Source organism: Lontra canadensis, unplaced genomic scaffold (assembly GCF_010015895.1).
Source record: "Lontra canadensis isolate GAN:19392208 unplaced genomic scaffold, GSC_riverotter_1.0 scaffold51, whole genome shotgun sequence".
NCBI lineage: Eukaryota > Metazoa > Chordata > Mammalia > Carnivora > Mustelidae > Lontra > Lontra canadensis.
The window spans coordinates 8,506,381-8,524,586 of NW_022631045.1; positions in this window are offsets into that span (position 1 = coordinate 8,506,381).

An 18,206-nucleotide genomic window follows, 5' to 3' on the forward strand; every position below is an offset into this window, starting at 1 on the left:
TGAGTAAGCTCCAGAAATTGAGTCAAAGGCAGTTACCCAGCACTTGCCACTTGATGTGACCTCCGTAATCTTTGGTTCATGGGAGGCAGGTGATACTGTTTCTTCTCCAGCTAGAGAAACTGGGATGCCAAGAATTGTGAGAGGTTAGCCAGCTAGTAAGAGCCAAACTGGGACTTCAACACAGACTCCGTGACTGCAAATCTCAAACTCCTTTTAGATCACATTGCCAAATAAAGCTGGTGTCCAAAAGTTAAGTTTAAAAATGGTTTTGGGGCCTATTTTCCAGATTCGGGAAGTTGTTGAGTCCTATCCAGAATAGCATCAGAGATCCCAAATGAGGGAGAGCGATGATAGTATTTTTTCTTACCAGTTGGTGACTACATTTCTAGTCTATACATAGGAACAGAGGGGACACATGTCCACACAGAGGCTCAGTAATTCATTCCCCTGTTGCCACCCAAATCTGAGAAATAGGAAGTTGTTGCTAATGGACCTCAGGCCCTTGGCAGTTTTTTTTTTTTTTTCTCCATTTGGCAAATGCGTCATGCATGATGTTGTGGTACGCCGTACTCATTTAAGTCAATGTGATAACCCCAGGGGGTAGGATTTTTTCTTCATTTTTTTAATGAAACCAAATTGATTTCTGTGATTCCAGACAACTAGAAGACAAAAGGCAGGCTCTCCCCATGTTTGTGTTAGAAATATTTAACTTGGATTAATCTGCGTATCAGCAGTTGGGAGCTTTCTAGCCAGCTGAGGGAGCTCAGAGGACTTAATACTACTTAACAATGTCAACTTTCTCTGTCAAGCCAAATCTAAGTGAGTGACAAATTAGCAGGACAAGCCATAAAATGTCATTTTTTATGGAGTGGGGAAGATTTACTTCAAAACAACATTTCATTGTGTAGTGCAATCTGTGACAGATTAGCTAACATTCCGTGGGAGCTAACTTCTTGTAGAACGAGTGAATTTCACTCTTCAAGGAGCACTTCCTGTAAAGACCTCTGCTCCCTCGTTAGTTTGCCTCCTTGAGTCCCTCAGTAATGGCTGAGGCTGTTTTCTCTTCGCAGGGAAGGTTTGCCCTCAGAGAGCTAAGCATTCTCCCTCTGCCATTCGGCCCTTGGCCTGGCCAACTGGCGCCCTTGGTAGCTGGGGTCAACTGACCATTCCTACTGAATTGGCTGAATCCTGTCCTTAGGACTATGCAGCGCCCATTAATTAAGGGTCAGGTCAAATGGAGAATATTCACAATCTACAACAATTGGCTAGTTAATGGAAACTGAAGTTCCCCAGCATTAGCGCAGGGAAGGAATTCCAATGGGAAAATCCCCTATGTGAGGACAGTCATTCTGAGGTTAGCAGAGAGAGCCAATGTGAAGAACCAAAATCAAAACAACTCTGAAGAAAATCTTGCCAGCTTTGAATGCTCAGATTCTATTACTGAACTCTCCCCTTTTCTAAGGACTTTTCATAAAACGGAGTGACCTCTGTCTGCCTGTGGTGAATGCTTGCTGGAGTCCAGTGTGACTTCAGGGAGGCAGCTGGGAGGAGGGCACCTGAGGGCGAGGTGTCTGATGGAGGAAGGTGGACACCCGAAGTCCTCAATCACCATCAGCTTATTGTCCATGGAGTTGAATTTCTGATTCATCAGATGGGAAATGGCTCTTCCTGAAAGGCCAGGTCATTTTCAGAATATTCTGGATCTGCCAACACAGCTGCTGGAAACCATGTTCCTTCCAATGAATGCGATTTTGAGCCCCTGAGCCATTTGCGGACCACAGAATGTTTGTGTTTGGAGCTGCCCACCCCCTTCCTCATTCACATGCAAGTCTCCTCCAGCCTGAGCTCTTATCAGTTTCTCTGGGTAAGTAGTTCTTTCCAAATTCCTTCCCCTCTTTGTTCACTCACACAATGGCCTTTGTAACCAAGAACAAAGTTAGGAGCAGGTGACAGATTATTTTTAATGCTGCCAAGACAAGTGGCTGTTTAATTTTTGACATTTTCTCTCTCTAAGCCTGCCTTTATTCTTTGCAGATGGGGTGACTCAGAGCTCTCCATCAGAAATCCTCACACCATGGCAAGATTCAGTCCAAATCTTTTTCAGACACCGGTCAGTCCTCATGCGGGAACACTGTGTGGAGTAGAGTAGAATTGCTGGGTTGTAAGTTACTTGTTGTGGCCAATGATTGGGCTGTCCTTGCCTTTTTCCTCTCCTCCACTCATTTAATCCTTCACCAGGTCCTACCTCCTACCTCCAACACAGCCCTTGGATCCTTCTACTTCTCATGATTCCTATGAGCGTCACCCTAGTCCTGGCCACCGTCATCCTCTGGGTGACTGCTCCAGCTCTGCATTTACCTCTGGATCTTCAGTGTTTCTTTCAGCCCATTTTCCATGTAGCAGTCAGACTGATTTTCTTATATGTGGAGATATTCTCCCACTGTTTCCTTACTGAAAATACATCACTACCTTTCCATGGTGGGTCTTTTTGTGTTTTTAAGATTTTATTTATGGGTTACCTGGGTGGCTCAGTTGTTAAAAGTGTCTGCCTTTGGCTCAGCTCATGATCCCAGGGTCCTGGGATCGAGCCCTGCATCGGGCTCTCTGCTCGACAGGAAGTCTACTTCTCCCTCTCCCACTCCTCCTGCCTGTGTTCTCTCTTTTGCTGTCTCTCTCTCTCTCTCTCGCTGTCTCTCTCTCTCGCTTGCTGTCAAATGAATAAAATCTTTTTGTCAAATAATCTTTTTAAAAGATTTTATTTATTTGTCAGAGAGAGAGAAGAGCACAAGAAGGGGGAATAGCAGGCAGAGGGAGAAGCAGGCTCCCTGCTGAGCAGAGAGCCCGATATGGGACTCCATCCCTGGACTCTGGGATCATGACCTCAGCCAAAGGGAGACACTTAACCCAACTCACCCAAGTGTCCCTCCATGGTCTTTAGTATAAAATAAAACTTTATTATGGGTCTCTGACTTGAGTGTGTGGCTGCTACTTTATATTCTAGCTTTCTCAATTCTGTTACACATCACTGTTTCCCAAGGTCCCCACTGGGCTCCTTCAGAATTCAATATAATTTAACCAAATGATCTCCTTGTCGCTTGGAGATTGCATCCAGAGAGGAGAGATCCCACCTCCTGGGAAGAGCAGGCAGAGCGCTAGGGAAGATGTACTTGGCCTGGTGAAAAAGGATGGGGACACCTGTGTTGCCAGGTGGTTGGAAGGAAACTTCTCCGGTCACAATCAAGCTGTTGGGTGTCAGAACCCAAGAGCTTCCCACCTTGCCTTGTCTTTCGTGGAGATCTCCAATCTGAACAGCTTTGCACCAGCAGTGTGGAATTCAGAGGCAGACCTCTGGGTACCTATCTAAGCTCCACCACTCATTGTGAGACTTTGGGCAAGCCAACTCTCTCTGCCACAGTTTCCTTTTCTAGTGAAAACAAATGGCACCTGCCTACCTCAGTTAGCTGTTCTTGCATCATAAACCTGTTCTAAAACATAATGGCTTCTGAACCATTTATTTAGTTGGCTTGGATTCAACAGGGCAGTTCTGGTCATGGCAGGACCCGCTCCACCTGCGGTCAGCTGGCGGGTTGCAAGGTGGTTCTGATTCCAGTGGTTTGCTGGCAGTTAGGGCCCATCAGCTCTCCTCCATGTGGTCTCTCATCCTCCAGCCAGCTGCCCCAAGCTTAGTCCCATGGCAGAGGCAAGGGTGCAAGACAGAGAAAGAGCAGTAAGCAAGGTCTCTTGAAATCTAGGCTGGAACTGGTCTGTCCTTTTACTGACCACCTTCTAGAGGCAAAAACAAGTCACGAGGCCAGTTCAGATTTCGAAGGATGTGAAATGCACTCCACTGCCTCCTGGATATACAGCAGCCATTGATTAGGACCACCAATGCATTTAATCCATCATAGGATCTATGGGTTGTTGGTGAGGATTAGGCGAGAAAGTACGTGGGAAGTGCTTAGAACTGAGACTAGCACTTTGTAAGCACTCAAGAAGTTTTACTCATTTTTATCATAGTAATCCTTTTTTACATGCATCTTTAAGAAAAATGATAGAAATTAGAACAATTCACAGAAAACTTCTTGATAATTTTTTGGTGTATTTAGCTATAATAATCTTTTTTTGTGGTACTGGAAGGCTGTCTAAAGTTGGCATCTCAGCTCATTATGCTCTTAAATGCAGATTTATTGTGAGGATTGAATAAATTAATGTATGCAAAATGATTAACTCAGCATCTGGAATGTAATAAGCCCTAACGAATGGTGGCTATGATTATTCTATTATTGCAACAGGGTCAGTGACTTGGAAAAATCTGCCTTTTACCCAGGCTCACTTTGTTGCCCAAAACTAATACAGATTGGCTTCAAATGATGCTGAGAACTCAGATCTAACAGGTGGTTCATGCACAAAGTAGAAGAACAAAGCTTTAGGATGAAAATTTTCTCACACACATGTAAGTATAATGAGCCTCAATACCTTCATTATGCGGCTTCCCAAGATCAATCCATGGCCAGTCTTTTTTTATCCTCCCCTACTTCCTTTCTTTTGGTAGTTTTTGGACACAAATCCCAGATGTCACATAAATACTTCATTTTGTTTCATTTTAAGGAAACATAACCACCATATTATTGTCATGCCTGTATCCAAATTAATCCAATTCTTAAATACTATCTAATACCTAGTTCACAATAAAACTTCTCCCATTGTCCATTGGAGTCAAACTAGATGCATATATTGTGTAAGAAACCCAAGTGTGTTTTACAGGAGGAGAATTTTGTGCAATTCCTGGGGCAGCCAGAAAGGGCGGGTATTATGCGAAGTCCGGCCTGCCAAGGACATGAAATGGGCTGGACATACTTTATAGGTGCAAACCAGTGTGGTTTCCTGAGCCTTTTCTGCATCTTCCAGGGATTGTTAATGGTACCATTTGGTGTGTCCAAAGCCCCATTGATTTAGAGCTATTCAGAAAGGGGCTCACTAGAGTTGTGATGTGATGTCCCAATATTGGCCAATGGTTAGCTTTATCAATCTTAAGGTCATTTGAAAGAATTGAGACCCACAGCGTTATCTTGACACCTGAAGTCTTGGGAAGACTAGAAGCAAAGAAGATGCTTGTGCTGAGGAAGGCCCCATGCGGTGCTCTCAGATCGGCAGATGGTGAGCGGCCCCAGGCTAAGGAGAATTTAATGTCAGTCTGTCACACTGAAAATCAGATTTATTTCTTAACATTTTAAAAAATTGTGTCTCTGTAAGGGTTTGGCTCTGGTAGTCAGGACTGGGGAAAAGAAGAGCGGATGCCAAACAGCCTTCGTGTATGTTTGTCTGAAGGAGAGAATCTTAAAAACACAAACAAACTCTCTACTTCTGTATGTGTGGTATGATTAATGGGGAAAGATCTTGGTCTTTGGATAAAATAGATGTATGTATTTATACATTCATTCAATACCTAGGCTAGAAACCAGACAGCTATGCTGACTCCATTCCCCACCCCCCCCCACACACACATGTAATAAATCACCAAATTTGGCCAGTTTGATCTCCTCAAAGTTTCCTGAACTTGTCTGTTTTTCTTGATCTGTACAGCTAACGACCCACTTCCGGCTCTCAGCTCTTGCCTCATCTACCGTGGTCTCATCCTAGGTAAGTCCATTTACCATACTGCAGCCGGAGCTAGCCATTTAGAACACGACTCAAGACTATGTTACAACTCTCCTTTAAAGCTTTCATTGGCTCCTTCCTTCTTTTACAGACCTTCCCTACTAGCATGCTGGGTTGGGTTGTAGGTGTTCAGAAGTATCGATCCCTTTAGTTCAAAGGGTTGGGAGCAGCCTCATTTATTCCCCCCATACTCCCCGTATTCCATGCCATGATGGGAATATTCCCCATGTCCCCCCCATATTATGTGCCACGATGGGAAAAGGCTTATGGGATAAAATCCAAGCTGCTCAGACCTCTCTCCTCTCACCGGCTCTGCCTCCTGCAATTCCTGGCCTTGTGCGGTTACAATATGGAGCAGTCTTCAGCCTTCTGGGAGTCATTCTTTGCTCATGTGGTTCTTTGCATCTGAAACGTGTCTTGACCCCTTGTATTTCTTGCAACCGTTACTCATCCTCCAAGATTCAATTTAAGAATCATTTATTTTGGGAAGTGTTCCTAACCTTCAAGGTTAGGTCAAGGGTCCCTCTTTTGTGTCTTCCCTATTCCTAACTATGGCATATTCTTTTACCAGATCAACTCGCCATATTTGCCAAGTGGTGGTTTGTTTTTATATCTGTCCCTCCTCCCTCTCTTACAGTTCCTTGAGGACAAAGTTCATCATCTAGAAATTCTTACTGCCTGCTTGGCACAGTTGCCTGGCCCCCAGTAGGTGCTCAGTAGATAAAAAACACCAGGGACTCTATGGAGGACAGCTATGATAGTCCTCTGCTGGCAGTTTAGCTAAAAACCCTGTGCTTTCCTGCCCTTTGCTAATGGGGTCTGATCTAAACTGTCCACCAGCACTGGCTCATGAGGTCCAAAATATCAGGATCCTGAAGTCAGGATCATTAAAAACATATTTAAAAAATAAAAAATAAATAATGTTGTGATGTAGTAGAGAAATATAAAAATAAAAGTGCCTACGAAATACAAATGAGTTAAAATTGCCATTCCAGCTAAAAAACAAAACAAAACAAAACAAAACCCCCAAAACCTACAGTTGAACACTGCTCTCTCAGCAGTCTTACTGTTTTTAACAGCAGCGGATGAGAAGAAACACGACATCACAAGCAGGGAGACAGAGAAGGGAGAATTGCTCCACTAGAAAGGAAATTGTCCAACACCAGTGCACACCGTGGTTTACATCACCACCACTGCCGCCCTGGGGATTTAGTGTTATTTCAGTTGTTAGAGTTTGTAGGCTATTGGCTGGTAGAAAGCTACCATTTCCAAGATTATGTATGTATATAAAGAGACTGGTACAAAATCAAGATTAGAGAGTGATGCTGTCATTTGTAAAGACCAAAGGTTTGTAAAAATCTCACATCTTGATCTTGCAAATACACACATACATACACACTCATGAGTTTGGGGGCCATGCTCCCTTTAGAACCATGATTTGTGGGAGACCAATGACTGTAGAAGTGTTCACCTAAGATTCTGTGTTTAGAGGTCACTAAGATGGAAATGTCTTCCTTCGGTAACTCTAATAGGACACCATGGTTAGGTCACAATGGCCTATTTACCTCACTGATCATCGTTGGTGGGAGGGAGAGAAGCAGTGATGCCTCTGGATATTTGAGTGAGAAAGAGGACAGAGAAGTTACAGCAGTGATTTTGATAATGGGCCCTCTTGGTAGGGAAGAGTTAGCTTTGACTTGACGTGTGTTGTATACTGTGGGAAGGTGTAATCAAAGAGCATGTCTCTATCCCATCTGCTATGTACAACAGATCCTTACGGTGTTAGCAAGGGAAGACGTGATCATCACAGCCTAAGTCATTTGTTTGATTTCAGGGACTCAAGGGGTTTGCTAATGTTGGAACTAGCTAGGCTTTCTTCAAAATTAACTAATTTCAGTATCCAAGAACTGAAATGCTACAATACGCTGGAAAAAATATGTCTTAAATAGAGCAAGTGGATGGTGGCACTACAAAAAAAATATTATGGATATGATGGGTCACTTGACCCCAAACCTTATTCTAACCCTAAATCTTACTCCACACTACAGAATTCTGCTTTCTCCACGACTGGGTACTTGATAGAGATGGCCCAATGACTGTGGCTGACATCTTTCAAGATGGAAGAGTTTTGATGGTGTGTGTGTGTGCATGCTTAGCTATATTATCATTCATCACAAAGAGCTAGAGTACAGCTAGAGTACAGTGTAAATACACATATTGCCTATCCGTCTACCTAACATGTATACATACTTTACATATATATGTATATATACACATAATCTTATTTTTAAAGATTTTAAAAATTTATTTGACAGAGAGAGATAGAAAGCGAGCACAAGCAAGGGGAGCAACAGGCAGAGGAAGAGGGAGAAGCAAGGAGCCCAATGCGGAGCTTGATCTCAGGACCCTGGGATCATGACTTGAGCTGAAGGCAGACGGTTAACCACTGAGCCACCCAGGAGTCTCTATATATACATAATCTTAAGAAGATTCAAAACAAAGAAGAGTAATGCATCGAAACATATATCATGAAGTCATGAGTGAGAAAGGCATGCTAATGAGGCATATGCTAATAGGCTCCTCAATCATTTACCGTGTATTTTCTTAACACCTAACTGCGTTCCAGGCTTTGTTGTAGACACTTAGGTTCATTGAGGTTCAGGGCAGACATGGAGTTTACATTCTAGTAGGAGAGACAAACAATAACCAAGGAATCCTATCACAAGATGATCTTAGGTAATGCTAGAAGAAATAGGAAATGAGCCGCTAGACTGGAAAGTGTGTACAGTGGTTTTATATAGGACTTGGAGACTTCTTAAATAAGACCCAAGATGTGCAGTTCTTTAGTTATATTCCCCTGTTATTATACAAGATCCCCACTCATGTGATGGGAAGGTGTGGGACAGGAGAGTGTTCTGTAGTCTTAGTCCTTTGGTGAGCCTGTGGCTGTGACCTTCACGGGTGTCCCTTAGGTTTTCCTCACTTAGGTGGGGTAGAATGGTCAGAGGGGGCTGGAGTTGAGTATCTTCCTTCACTAAGGTGGGGTGGGCTCTGATAAAACCCCAGCAGGTTAGGCTCTGATGAAATAATTTCTCCTAAGACTGGCCTTGTTAGGAAGACTAGGGTGTTCTGAGGCCTTTCAAAATGGCTACTGTTTCCCCTCCCACTGCAGGAAGCATGGGGGGATTTTTCTCTGTTCTTCATTTTATGTATGCATGCATTTTTTTAAAAGATTTTATTTATTTATTTGAGAGAGAGAGAGCAGAGTGAGAGCACAAGCAGGAGGAGTGGCAGGTGGAGGAAGAAGTAGGCTCTGCCCTGAGCAGGGAGCACCGTGGGGGACCTGATCCCAGGACCCCAGAATCATGACCTCAGCCAAAGGTAGACACTTAACTGACTGAGCCACCCAGGTATCCCAAGGTTTTACATTTTAAATGGAAATAAGTTATTTACATTGGGGACAAAGACAAGATTAAACGGCATGCTCCCGATAACTTTGTACATACTACAGAGACAGAATATTTATGGTAAAAATTCTTCACATGTCACTGCCTTTTTGTATGTGGCTCTTAGCATGGTAACATGGGATGAGAGCAAACACGTTAGAAGAGGACCCTTATTTGCTGATGGGGATCCCTGCTCATGGGGAGCTTGTGCAAAGCCTCCCTGATTTGTGAGGCAGGCGAAGTGTATTCCCTGGGTAGGCTTTATCTATGAGGGCAGCGGGTCCTGAGTGCTGGGAGCATGGAGGACACCTCATCCTGCCTCCTTCTGCAGATGGCCCACCGTGGCCGTCGCAGGCTGGTTAGGTGGCCCCCAGGGATGGGTTCACTCAAGCAACCACATGGTTGCCCTCAGAATATTCTGCCTGCTGTGGGTTCTTAGCAGTCAGATCTTGGAGTCTGCTGAAATCATCTTTACGGTAATTTGGTTGTCCTACCGGTAGAGGATGCTTTCCTTACCTGACTAGGTACTCCTAGGAAAGCTGAAGTCCCTGAGAAACCTGCATTTGTACAAAGATGTAGACAAGCAATTGCCGGGTAAATTTGATTTGCACAAAGATCAAGTGCAGATTTCCAGATGAGAGCTCTGTTTTATCTCAAAGAGTAGTTTTCTTTTTCTTTCAGAGTTATGTGAACATGGTCTCAGTGATGCATTTCACTTCTCTGTTTGTATCCTGCAGACTGATTTAGCTTTAACGGTCCGAGTGACAAGTATTCCATCATCTACCTATAGAAGTCATTTTGCAGACTAATTTTAGTTCCTGCAGTCACGTATTTGTCTAAGTATGTCTTTTCTCATTTTAATTCCATTATTTCTTTATTCTATTATTCTTCTTTGTTATGTTAAACCTTCCTGTAACATTTTAGGAAATTATAATGTTCTTTCTTCAGCATGTTCTGGCATTATATATTTTTTTTCTCTGAGTTCTGTTCATGATCCACTACCCCAATTTGCAGTAAACGTAGGCATTGACTCCACATCTTCTTTCCAATGTAGGCCCATAATAGGGCTGGAGGGGACCCATGCCACACAGAATGTGGGGCTGCAACCTGACAGAGAGTCAGCTTCCATGATCATGACTAAACTCTGAAGGCTCAAGGGAAGAATCCCTCCTGGCTTCTTTAAGCTTCTGGTGGCTCCAGGCATTTCTTGCCTTGTGGTTATACCATTTCATTCTCGGCCTCCATCTTTGCATCCTGTGTTTGTGTCTTCCCTTTCCTCCCCTCCTTCCTTCCTTCCTAATATCCTTTCTCCCTCCTTTCCTTCCCGGCCCGGCCCTCCTTCCTTTCTTTTTCCTCCTTCCCTCCCTTCCTTTTTTTTTTTTCCTAAACTAGGCTCATGCCCAGCATGGAGTCCAATGCAGGGCTTGAACTCACGACCCCGAGATCAAGACCTGAGCTGAGATCAGGAGTCAGATGCCTAACCAACTGAGCTACCAGGCGCCCTGTGTCTTTTGTTTTTTTATAAGGGTACTTATCATTAGATTTAGGTCTCATTTGAGTAATTCAGGATGATTTCATTCTGAGATCCTAACTTAATCTATGAAGATATAGAAGGTCACCAAATAAGGTCACCTTTTTCTAAATAAGGTCACATTCACAATTTCTGGGGGTTAGACATGGACATATCTTTTGGGAGGCCATGATTCAACACACTACAGTGGTCATCTCTCTCCCAACTTGCAGTCTTGGCCCCAAACTGCTACCATGTAGAAACATAACTGAAATTTAATCACTATACCTCTAGTAGGCCCCTATTAAAAAGTCAGATATCTCTGAGAAAGGTCGTTTGAACATTTAGTGCCCATTAGTACAGGGTAGAGAGCAGGATCCTCGGGGAACGGGACAGACAAGGCCAATATCAGTAAAGCAATAAGAGGCAAGGATGGTCTGGTAATTTGGGTATTATGGGGTAAAGGACCAGGCTGTGTTCAGTTGAAGACCTTGTACCCCAGCAGAATGAACCCATGAAAGTGCACCCCCGTTGGGAGACAAAGGCAGAGTTTGACCCTTCCTAATTTTGCATCACAAATACATTTTTTGAAGTAGGCTCCATGCTGGCCCTAATTCAGACCCCAATATGGGGCTTGAATTCACAATCCAAAGATCAAGACCTGAGCTGAGATCAAGAGTCGGATGCTTAACCGACTGAGCCACTCAGGTGCCTCCTCAGGTGTCATATTTATGCTGTGCTCCCCTGCCTGGACTGACCACCTGACCAGGGAAACTGACCACATTTCTGCCCTCATGTCTTGGTTCCTGGAGCATCCCAGAGCAAGTGGGAAGCCTGCAATGGAACTGAATTGGGTCTTTAAGCATGAACAGGATGTCGATAGCCATTTATCCCATCATGAAACATAGGTCTGTGAGTTGAGAGTCCAGTGCCTAGCTAGTGGAAGAGTCTATGGGCTTCTAACTACCAGGTGAATGTTTCTCCTACTACCTTCGGTTATCTCTAATGATCTCAGTGAATTTTAGGAATAGGTTTCATGTTTATAAACCTTTTAGTCAGAATTGGACTTTCTTTCAACAAACAGTTGACATCACAAAATCCCACATTTGTAGAGATTCTGGTGGTGTACACTACTGCTTGCCCCCCAGGGGGTATGGCTTTGACCTCTCTTAGCAGATCCCATGTAAGATCTGATGTTAGCAAATAGCCCTGAGGAAGGGATGTCTCACTTAAGCCTCTTCTTACTGAGAAGTGGGAACCTCAGGTCTATTAAGAGAATTGTCCATGCAGTTTGCTCCATGAGACTGCGTAGAGCAGAGTGGGTAAGTTGTGTTCTGGAGCCAGACAGTCTAGGTTCCCATTCTGATTATTCCATTAATTCACTGGGGGGCTTGGGGGATAATTACTTAATTTATTTAGAACTCAGTTTTCTTATCTGTAAAAGGAGAGGGGAATAATAGTGCCATCTCTTAAGGCTGTCGAAAGAGTTCAAGAAAACTTGGAGAGTACGTTTTCAGGAAGTATTTGTTGTTACAGCTTCTGTCAGAAGCAATGCTTTTTGTAGAGAGTCGGTCAAGATCAGATGGGTTGGAAAGACAGGAAGTATATGGTCAATACCCTGCCTTCTGGGCTGGGGTAGGGATAAGGAGATGACAATTCTTTATTAAGGGTCCAATTTTGCAAACCTGGCTCTCCCCCTAAACATTTACTCCCTGTACCTCTCCAGGCTCTGAACCTGCCTCGCCGATGATCTGCTCTCCATGGAGCTTTGCTCTATATGCACAAGTATTACAATGAAATTCATCATTAGAAAGATTTCCTCCAGGCTCCCCAAGCACATGGTGTGGCAAGTTGGTAATTATGTGTGCTGTTTGGAGTGTGAGGTATTCTAAAATGAGAAATGTTGTCAACTTTTTAGAAGTGAGGGCTCGTGTGGAGATTACCCATGACTTTAATGGTTTCCAAATGCAAATTGAACATCTTTCTTTTGATCCTGAATGATGGCAAGAAGTGAACACGGATCTTTGATCCCATGCCAGTGTCTAGAGAAATTATGAGGTCTCCGGGATGGGATAATAGACCCTCATCAAGACTTCTAGCTTTAGGAAATTGTTTAATCTCTATTCTCAGTGGCTACAGCGTTGAGGCAGCTGTGACTGCAAGGTCCCAAGTGCTATTGAAAAGAGCTCATCAGTTCAGAACAAAGCTGATTATGCAAATTGTGCATTAAGATGTGGCTCCAATTTAATTTTACTCTGTAAATAAATATCCCATTAACATCCATCTGTTGAAAGTCAGGTAAGACACTCTCTAAGACTGTATGGCTAGAGTCCCAGCGAATGCCCGGTAAAAACTGACGGGGGCAGGGGGAGGGATTAAGACATACAAATTCACTATGTTGAACTTCAATTTTTTTTCCTTCTTTCAATGGCAAGTCAGCTATAAAATCAATTTAGAGCAAGAAGAAACTCTGATTGGCCAGAAAGACACTGCATCTATTTCTGGTCCTGCTCTTCTGAGGGCACACGAAAGCTTTCTCTGATTGCTGTCACAGAGATCAATAATAATTATGGTTCACCAATTCCCTCCCAAAATAAAAACATTTCAGCTGATGAGAAGCGCACACTAAATTAGCACCAGCTCTTTTTGCTGCAGGGCAATTTACACAGCCAGAAACGCCACTTGTAAGAGTTGTCTTTGCTGAATGGGTGCAGCTGGCCTCTTGGAGTCCGGCGTGGTGGAAAAACCCACCCAGCCTCTGGACGGAACCGGAACCGGAACTGGAACCACCAGTGGGATTTCAGGGAACGAGACAGGCTGCCTCCCCAGTGCTGCTATCTTCTCTCTGGTCAGACTGGTAACGAGTCATGGCCCAGCAGCTCTAGGAAGAGCTTTTGGTACTTCTACAGCAGCCTTTTAATATCAGTTGCTCCTAGAGGGCGAAATGCTTGGGTATTATTCGCTAAGATTTTGGTGGGGATGAATTGCCAGTCCGCTGCCCTGAGGTAAGAACCTGTTGTATTTTTGCGCGGTGCTGTTTGGTGGGGGTGATGGTATGAGAAAGACGCAAGGGGTGGGATTGGTAGGAGGTTAGGGACAGTTCAGGGACTGACCCATCATGGCTTATACACTGTGATCCTAAGGTGCTATTTTCTAAACTATTGGTCACGTTTCACTAGGACACCCCACTGGCTGGTGCCTCTTCTGCTGTCTGTTTTGACTTGACTCCATTCCTTGCTTGGCCAAGAAACGGGAGGCAGATAGGCCAAATATCACAGGATAGGACCCAGAAGGTGTGCCATATTATTTTTAGAAACAGAAACTTCTTGGAAGTGTGAGGTAAAATACTGATGAATTCGGATGACTGGGTAGGCCAGAGGCTGAGGTGCGGGAGCAGAGGAAAGGCCCTCATGGAGCAAAAGACGTTTTTGTTCATCCTTCTCATTTGCCAATACTGTTAGTTTCCTTTCTGGCTGCCTTGTTACTGGCGTCCCTGAGCTCCTCCCGGCCTTTCAGGACCCCACAGCTGGGAGCCCAGGAACAGGATGACTGCCCATTATGTCCTATAGAATATAAGGTGATATTTAGTTGCTAATGTTTTTTATACTGGAAGCTCTTGGAGGTCTGGACAACAACATATTTTTTTCCTGAATTTCTGTTACTATCTGGTTTATAGTAGATGCTGAGTAAATATCTGAATGAATGAATTTTGTGTTAACTTTGACAGAACTGTGTCGTGCGCTGTTCATCTTGTTAATGGCACTGAGACGGAGAGCAGAGCTGGCCCACATGCCAACTGGATGCTGCTGTTGACGGGCACTGGGAAGTCATCACCATGCCTCCGGGGAAGGACCCTTCAGGTAGTCAGTAGAACATGTACTTTGTAAAACGTCCATAACATGTGGATTTATATTGTTTTAAAATGTGCATTTTATTAATATTTGGGTATGGGGAGGCCAGTAGATAAGATGACCACCATTGAAAAGATAGCTTATGACTATCTTTTCACGGTTCCAAAGAGGAGGAGGCATGCCATGTCATATAGGGAGGGCCACCTGGGAGAACACCAGAGTGGGTCAGGCGACAAGAGGGCATGCAGGGAAGATGCGGGCAAAGCATTTTTATTGTGATTCCTGCAGGAAATACAAGGCAAGGCATAGTAAGCAGGCTTAGGATTGGCTAGTTTGAATAATTCCAGCTCGTCCTGGGGTACGGGCGCCATCCTTAGTCATCTGGTATATGGCCGTGTGGTGACTGGGACAAGGGGATAGTAGCTCCATGGAGAGAGTCTGAGAGAGGAGGCGGTGGGGGTATGGGCTTAGGATTGGTTGGTTTGCAGATAAAAGACACACCTGCAGAGGAGTCCTTTCCTGCCTCTGAGAATTGGCTAGCTGTGGGAGGGACAGTCCCTCTGGGGTCAGCAAAGCCCCAGATGTCAGAGCAACAGAAATACAGAAAATAAAAAGGCATTATTAATACATATATAAATGGTTCTACTGAGTTCAAAGGTGGCATTTCAGTCTCTCAGGGCTTAATAGAAAACTGAAATTATATGCCCTTTTAAGTTTTCTAAAGTGGTTCTTATCACTTGTCTGGATATTTGAAGGGCAAAAATGCAAGTGCAGAAGTTAGAGACCTGAGCTTTATTGTGGTTCTAAGTGAATCCCCTGGCATCTCCATCCTTGGAGAAGAAGTTTCTGAATTTTTGGGTTAAAAACAACAGAGATGTGTATGCCCCCAAAGCATAAAATTTTAAAAAGATTTTTATTTATTTATTTGAGAGAGAGAACTCACAAGAGAGTGAGCATGAGTGGGGTAAGGAGCAGAGAATGAAGCAGACTCCTTACCTTGCAGGGAGCGCAACACGGGGCTCGATCTCAGGAACCTGGGATCATGGTCTGAGATGAAGGCAGATGCTTAACCCATTTAGCCACCCAGGCGCCCCTCAAAAGCATAAATGTTTCTTGGAAAAGTTATACCTCAATCCATGTGACTTAAAAATATGTAGGTAAGCAGAACTGTCTTCAATTTTCCAGGGATGAAATTAGAGTTAATGTACTTTCTTCCTTTTTCACTCTAACTCATTGAGTAGACTCACATTAGGGTGAGGGGACAACAACTGGAGAAGCTGAGTGGGACAGAGGACATAGGGACAATTAGCTGCCAGAACTTTCCAGCATGGATCAGGCTTCCAGTGCTCCAGTTTTGAGTATCATATGATGGGTCCCTAGCACCTTGGAGAGTAATTGGAAGGCTAGCAAGGGAAGAGTGGTACTCTTGAAGCCTATGGTGTTCGTGAGCACACTGAGCTCCGGGAGTTCCTCCAAAGTGTTATGGGCTTTGGTGACAGTTACTTGGAAAGTCAAGGGGGACTGAGTGTCACCTGAAAAATGTTGATGTGCCATTTGGTGTGCCTTGAGCTTCCCTATTGAGCTTAAACCCATGGTCATTTGATAGAATGGAGCGCCGAGTCCAATCAGAAGTTTAAAAATTGTCTCCATTTCAAAATGTCTGAGTGTCTCAATATGTCTTATTGAATTGGGGGGCCTTGTATGCTATCCAGCAAGGAGAGCTCTTAAAATGATGGTGTGATGATGATAGCCATTCATGGCCAATTACCAATAGCTGATATTGGCTTTGTGAATCAGCAAGCACCAGGCAGATGCGTGTGTGCAGCTAGTGGTGACACAGTGCTTTATGGTGATGTCCTGCCAAGGTATTTTCATCTGAATGATTACAGCAGAAATGCTAGCAAATTCTTTGGGGCTGGAAAAAAATTGTATCTAAAATCTGTATTTTCATTTAAAAATATATATTTTTTACAGTTAGGAAAATCTTTTATGTGCTAACTCAGACTCACTTACCTAATAAAGAAGATATTCACTAATAGCTGGAAAAAGGCATTAATAATAATACTAACCATACATTGCCGATATGAATAACTGATACTTACTACGTGCCAGGCATTGGTCCATGGGACTTATACTGATTTGTTAATTTCTTACAACACCCCTAGGAGACATAGTATATCATATCCTCTTCACAGAGGAAAGCAACTGAGATTAAACAGTTTGCCCATAGGTCATGCAGCTAGTAAATGGTGGAACCCATGTGGTCTAGCCCAACTGTGTGCTCATAATCCTAGTGGGGAGCACAGTTGAGAGGACAGCACTATCATTGCCCCAGCTACTTACTTTTCAGACTATATTGAGGTCTACTGAGCACTTCTAAAGACAGATTTATTTATTTATTTACTTGAGAGCGAGCTGGGGGAGGGGCAGAGAGGGAGAGGAAGATAAGCAGACTCCTCACTGAGCAGGGACCCCGGTGCAGGGTTGGATCCCAGGACCCCAAGATCATGACCCGAGTCAAAGGCAGATGCTTAACTGACTGAGCCACCCGGGCTCCCCAGACCTAGTGCTCTGCAATTTCCTCTTAATTCCTGCAAAGCCTTCCTACAATTTCAAAGCTTCATTTCCTTGATTGTTCCTGGTTTAAAAGCTTTGTTTCTGAATCAGTCAGGATAGGCTAGCATGTGTTTCATAGCAAACATAGTATGTTGTATAGTATAACATTTTATAACAAAGGCTTTTCATGATACTTGCCCCTAGGTCCTAGGTGTGTAGAGAGATGCTTGCATGTTACATGCCTATCCCAGGTTCCCAAGTGGTGTCTGCTCATAAAAATCCTTCAAGGACTCAGGATGACAGAGCAGCCGCCATCTTAAAGATGGCAGTAGCTATGCCATAGGAAAGAATGCCCTGAAAGCTCTTACACCTGCAATTAAAGGTTCTGCCTGGAAGAAACACATAATTCATTGGCCAAAACTGGTCTTGTGGCCTCATCCAACCATAGGAGATCTGGAAGTGCAGTCCTTACATGTACCCAAAGAGGGGAGAACAAGCCATAGTTGGCAAACAGCATTAATGACCTCCACATGGCTCAGTGTGCACAACTATGAGAAAGAGGATTTTGGAAAGCTTGCAAGGTACTAATCAGAATCCACGGAGATCCTGGTAGTACACTAAACTGGGATCAGTGCCAAGCTTCATCGAGTCTGACTTAAATGTATTAGATTAGAGAGCACTCAATTGAGCTGGTTGTTTTCCTGATTTCAGTGACTGCTCCATCCATTTTCTCCTGCATGCCTCCTCCTCTCATCCCCCATCCACCTGCCAGTTCCCAGGATTATAATCGCGATGCTGTTCAATTGGCATGAGGCAAGGCTTCAGGACAGCCTTCATTCGTCGTGATTTCAAAGGTTGAATGAAAGCGGGATCACAAAGGGTAAAGAATAAGAATATATCTGTAAACATTTTATGCACCACCCACTGATTTTGTGTTCACAGATGGGGCTCCAGGAGACTCCCTCCCCACCCCTCGTGCAATAGAACCATTTAGTTCTGTCTCTACTGTTTCTCGTGTGTGTTCAATACAGGTTTTCACCCTGTAGGGACTCACCATCAAATCTGACTCTGGACTGACCTGGAGCAGAGGAGGTTTGAGATCTGTCACTATGTCTCGGTTTGGCTGATTGTGAGGAAAAGGCTGAACTGCAAACGTGGTAGATCTTGGTGGGTTTTCCACAGGTA